At 47.7% G+C, this 6,000-nt stretch overlaps 1 protein-coding gene across 3 annotated transcripts in view; it reads right to left on the reverse strand.

The window, feature by feature from the left end:
* Positions 1 to 6,000, reverse strand: part of LOC104851131 (olfactory receptor 9Q2) — a 141,968-nt gene that overhangs the window by 88,708 nt on the left and 47,260 nt on the right. For all 3 annotated transcript variants that reach the window (XR_004514458.1, XR_004514457.1, XM_010608291.2), the window contains exon 3: positions 1,816 to 1,967. The gene's annotated coding sequence lies outside the window, so the exon portion shown is untranslated. The remainder of the gene's footprint in view (positions 1 to 1,815; positions 1,968 to 6,000) is intronic.

Consider the following 6,000-nt stretch of genomic DNA (forward strand, 5'->3'; position numbering starts at 1 on the left):
GCCTCTCCCATCATAGCGTAGGAACTCGAGCACAGGAATCTTCCCAGCCTTGTTTATTCCGATACCCCAGGGCCAAGAACACTGTCAGAGTGAGAGCACTGCCTAATACTGGGTGGGAGGCTGGGTGGACTGGTGGATGAGCAAGTGGAATGATTTGCAATTCTCTGGCAAACTTTTATATTAGGGTGAGGAAAAGAAAGATGTGGTCAGGGCCGGGGATTTAGCTCAGTGGTTAAGCCGCCTGCCTCGCAAGCACAAGGACCCGAGTTCAATCCCGGGTACCAAAAAAAAAAAGAAAGATGTGGTCAATAGCAACAGGAAGCAGACACTAAGGGCAAAAGGAAAAGAGCAGGAAAAAAAAAGAGTAGCCAATCCATAAACATATTTTGGAGCTACAAACTAAAATGCTTTGTGCTTGTGCACATGTGACTCTATTTTTCAGTTGAATTCAATACTAATATGGAGAAAAGTGCCTGCCCAGGAGAATAGACACCGACAAAATGCAATACCTTCAGTCACGGGGTAGGAATCCTGTATTAGGATTTGCTGGTCTAAGGCAGGTCCCGGGGATCTTTGCCTGTAGGGGAAAGTGGAAGGCCAGGGACTTTCACCTTTTCAGGGCTCAGGGGCAATCTGACTCAGACAAGAAAGGAAGTGGCAGAAGTCCAAACTGGAAACCCTTCCTATCTCTTGGCCTTTTGAATGACAAAGCTACTAGGTGGGACCCAACAAGGCCCGAGACCTTCCCTTAGACAAAACCAGCACCCAAGGAAGGCCGATAAACTAGGAGGTGGTGCCCTAGAGGACCAGGTGCCCCAGGAGAGATTCCACACAGGTTCTTTTCCTTGTCTCCAGTCATCCCGCTGAGGGCAGAGTGAGTCCTCAGATGCATGAGGGTTCGGGGGTACCACACCCCACTCCTGAGTCCCTTCTGAAGGGAGTAGAGCCTCAGGATCGCCCCTCTTTTGCCAGGCAGAGGAATAGACTGGAAGAAGACCTTGAAAGAGATTAGAACATTTTGCTTAAGAACACAGAGAAAAGAGATAAAGGAGCTGTGAGGCCTTTCCCCTTGGGGAAGAGAGCATAGAGGTCTCGTGGGAATTTTTAGTAGGTTTTGCCACAGATCAAAACTATCTCCACGGGGTACATGGAGCTATTTAGTCTCCCCAAGGAGTGTTCAGTAAAATCGTCGTTACTCATTAAACTTTCGTTGCATTAGATTTGCTTTTTGGGAATGACAGCAAAGTTCCTGCCTCAAGGTGGGTGGAGGCCAAGAACAGATTCCTCATGGTGCCCGTGACATCTGAGATACAAGAATAGCCTATTGTGTTCTACAGCCTGGCGTTCTTATCTCTCTGCCTTGACCGAAATGCAGAAAAATGTGCAACCTGGAAATACAGAGACCCATTCACTTTTGTAGGTGAAACCTAAAAACCTTGTACTGTTGTAGAAACAAATTAACTCCCAGTTGGCTTGCAGATAGGGAAGGAAGACAACAACCCATTGAAAGGTAAATTAATCCTTTGTATAAATAAGCAAACTCGAATACCAAAGCTAGAGGGAACTCACACAATCATTTAAAATTTCTCCAAACTCCCCACAATATGCCCATTCTCTCCAGTGAACAAGCCAATTGTTTGTCTAAAGCTTTCTGCACACATAACCCCAGAATTCTGCATTTTCATTAACCTTTTCCCGTGGATCCGTCCTCAGGCAGACACCTGATTAGTTTCCACTTTGATGAGAAAACAGGAAAGTCAGACACTCAAATTTATAGTTTACAATCTTAAGCGAGTCCAATTCAAAGATTCTTACCTTTTTTCATCTCCAGGTCTCTGCTTTTTCCTGTGGCGACAGCATCTCTCGGCTATGGCTTCCCACGGGTAATATGGTATTTATAACCACCTTCATTACTGACTCGGACCGCCAGGAAATAAAATGTACAGATGTACCTTCTCCCACAGCGCCTGTCACAAAAATTAATACACAGGTTTACCTTTTCCCTCGTTCCCTAATCTTTGTTTCCATTTAAATTTAGTGGCCTGTTTCAGAGATTCCTCTAAATTGACATCGGCCCTTTGCCAGTATTTGCTCCAAGCTTTCAGTAACCACCACCTCCTCCCTCAGCTGGGTCCTTATTATTTCCTTTCTGACTGTGATTAGGGTTGAGGGGGCGGAGGAGGAGGTTGGTAAAGTCACCCAAAATGTGATCAAAACAGTTTAAATTTTTAAAAATCATTATAGTACGACACACTGCCACTGATCCCTCAGAACACTCCCCACCACTGTCGCTACTTTCTGAAGCAGCTCTGGAGTCCTCCTTCGTGAGCGTCTTTAGCTGCACTGTCCTGGCTGCCTCTATCTTCTGAATTGAATCAAAACATTTCCCTCGTGTGGTCTTTCGATCTGGGGGAAGAGCCAGAAGGCACACAGTGCCGGACCCAGGGAATGAGGTCATGGAGACGCAGCGTGATGTCTACACAAGCTTTGTGTTTGTTGGACGGCGCCCCACCATGGCATCCAATCAGATCTTGTAAAGATACTCGTGAAAGAGGACTCCCAAAACTGCGTCAGACAGTGGTAAGGATGATGGAATAAATGTGTCCGAAGTGAGGGGTGAACGACAATGTGTCTTTGGTATAAATCTTTTTTATTTAAACAACTACCACGTTTTGATTGCCCCTTGTATGTGACTGAAAACAACTCAGACATACAAACAAGGGCACAAGGTGAGCACCTCCCCACACTTCCTGGCCCGGAATAACCTTGTTAGCTCGTGGGCATGCGTCTCCCAGCCACCTGTACCCACAGATACATAAACACCGGCGAACAAGCCCTGTGGCCCCACAGCTCACCAGGATTCGTAAACTCCATACCAGCAGAGCAACGGCTTTTATTGGGAACAGGTGAAAAAGACAGGCTAGATAGCTACTGAAATAGGAATGGAGCAGGGGGAACCGAAAGCTAGGTACCAGTGGGCCTTTATTCCCTGCTGCTTTTATAGGGGGTCAAGGACCCCTCCCCCTGCCCGGAACTTGCCAGAACCCAACTGGCTTCCGGGTCCTCTGCCTGTCTCATCTCTTCCAGTGGTCGATGTGCAGCTTCTGTCTGCCGGCCTGTTTGTCCGCGATTACTTTTCAGAGACTTATCTTTGGGGTGGGTGGCGGGTTGGCAAGGGGGTGCCTTATTCGTGGTGAGCTTAAGATTAGTAAGGAGGCGCATGGACATCCACTGTAGTAATGCAGAGCGGCTCTGCAGCAAATACCTATGTATATGATATATGTTAGTGCACAGGTGTGAGTACACACTCACATAGGAGCTTCTCCCAAAGTTGGTCCACCCCCTCCCCAATGTCTGCCCTGTACTGTATTGGAGGGGGAGACGGAGGCTAGCTCAGGTTTTTGCATTTGGCTCTCTCTTCGTCCTGCTGGTCAGCCCCCCCACACACACCTTTCTCTCCTCTTGATGCAAGTCCCAAGACCATTTGGTGCCTTTCTTTTTATCTAGCTTTTCTCTTTCTCTGCCCTTGTCCTTGATCTATGTCCCAAGGGAATTTCCCTAGTAAATTTTTCACTCCTTCTAGCCAGGACTGGCCAGAAACCTAATGAGGCCCTTCCTCTACCCCTTTCCCTGTTCACAGACCTTCCACCGATGCAGACACATGCATACACACACAGGATCCTGTTGGATTTGTGTTGTGCGATCCGATATTCTTTCCAGCTTCTCTGCATATTCATTTATTCCTCACATATTTAATGAGCACCTACTCTAGGCCAAAGTACTCCGGGACCTAAGAAAACACCAGGGACCACAACGGTAACGCTGTCCTCATGGAGTCTGTGCAGAAGGCGAGGAAGGAAAGTAAGGGCACAGTACTCCAAACGGTGATACGTGCTGCTGAACATGTGGGGTAGACACTGGAATACTAGCACTGAAGGAAGGTCATACGCCAAGTGCGGTGGCACATGTCTGCAATCCCAGCACTCGGGAGGCTGAGGCAGGAGGATTGCCACGAGTTCAAGGCCAGCCTGAACTACACAGTGAGACCCTGTCTCAAAAGATCAAATAAATAAATAAAATCAGAAATTGTCTCTTTAGTAACAAGATAATTGAACAGAAAGGTGAGACTCAGGTCACACAGGGAAGGTGGAGCAGCTGGAGAAACTGGGCCAAAGGGAAACGCAAGAAAGCACACAGAGGGCAAGGGCCCCCAGCAGCTCGGGTGGAGCCCAAGGACCTCTCTTCCCTCCCCATCACTGTACCACCTGTCCAGAGCATTCTAGAATTACCCACACCGCATCTGAGTGCACCACTTGGCTGGAGACCCTTCAAGGCTCCGACGTAAGTTGCAGCTCTCAGCTCTGGCTGAACATCACAAGCACCAGGGAGCTTTTTCAAAAAACACCTGCATTTGGGGCAGAGCTCACAGAGATTCTGCCCACCTTGGCCTACGAGGGACCAGGGCACCCATACTTCCTAACTCTCCAGGTGATTACAACAGGCAAATGAGACACTGTCAGAGATACAGAACACAGACAGATGTGCATTTTCTTGTGGATGTTACCAAAACTGATGAGGAAGCCAGTCTCCTCCAGTTACCTAGCAATGTCCAGAGGGTTGGATTCTCCATTGCTCCCTCTGCGCCTCTTTCAGTCTCATGCACGGAAACCAAAGAATCACCAGACCATTTCCCCTGCCCTAGATTCAGAGCATTTTAACCTGGCCTCGACTTCTCCCACTCGATGCCACGCAGTCTCTCACCTAAGTCTCCGCTGGGACTTGCTGACTCCAAATGTTATCTTGCTAAAGAAACAAGCCTAATAACATCCAAAAATGCTTATTTTTCTAAATGACCAAACTGATACAAGCTTATGTCACCCCAAAACATAGGGGAATTGTTGTAACATCGCTAGAATCACCAGGTCATTTGTGTCCTTCCAGTTACATCATGGCCCACTGGTGCAGAAAAGCCCAGCAGTGTGTCCTAACCTTGTCAAATACACTGGAGCGATCTCAGAGGCATGTAGAAATTCACAAATCTTAGTTTCACCCTTACTATATTCCTTGTTCCTGTCACCCTGATAACTTCCTTCCAAACAACACCAGAGCACTGTCTTGGACCCATTAGTCACACCACGGTTCCTTACACAGACCTAGGGCTGCTGCCCCCATAGACACAGGAATGGAGCCCACACGGAATTTACCTGGCATCTTTACTATCTCACAAACTGAGTAAAGGTGACATGAAAAGAATAGCAAGTACCTAGTCCTACGACTCAAGGAGAGCTTGGATTCACCATGAAAAACCTTCCCCAGAGAAAACAACTGACAGAAGATTTCACCAATGAGAATTCTGAAAAGAATAACAACATTATCTAGTCCTGTGACTCAAGGAGAGCTTGGATTGACCATGAAAAACCTTCCCCAGAGAAAACAACTGACACAGAAGATTTCACCAATGAGAATTCTCAAATAGTTAAAGAAACAATAAAATGGACCATTTCCCCATTCTATGATGAGACCATCGTATCTTGAAGCCACAATATAAAAGTATGTGTAGGAGGGAAATGTTAGGTCTCTCTCTCTCTCCCTTGAAGAGATCTAAAGAAATTTAAGCAAAATAGTTGACTCAACTCTCCCATTTGGTCTGAAAGGGTCACAGATGCAGACCGAGTTGAAGAATTGGGGACAATAATTCATCTACTGTGGGTTCTTGTGGTTTTACCTGAAAGGTAATCTTTCACGCCCAAGATGCCACCAAGGAAGAGGGAAGGGACGCTGCCTATGTAGGTTGAGGAGGTAAGAAGGCGGCGATGCAGGCAGTTCGCGTGTCGCCCTGTTCTGTTGTTTGGTAAAATCTCAGGCGGCGCACGCCCGCGTACAGGAGAATGTGACAGCGCAGGGAATGCGGAGGAGGACGAGTGTGGGTCCCTGCGTGGTGCCCTGGAGCGCACACCAGGCCCGGCCCGGCCCTCCAGCGAGGCGCGGGGCCCAGCATGG

The sequence above is a fragment of the Fukomys damarensis genome, unplaced genomic scaffold (genome assembly GCF_012274545.1).
Source record: "Fukomys damarensis isolate Sample0158 unplaced genomic scaffold, DMR_v1.0_HiC HiC_scaffold_27, whole genome shotgun sequence".
Classification (NCBI taxonomy): Eukaryota; Metazoa; Chordata; class Mammalia; order Rodentia; family Bathyergidae; genus Fukomys; species Fukomys damarensis.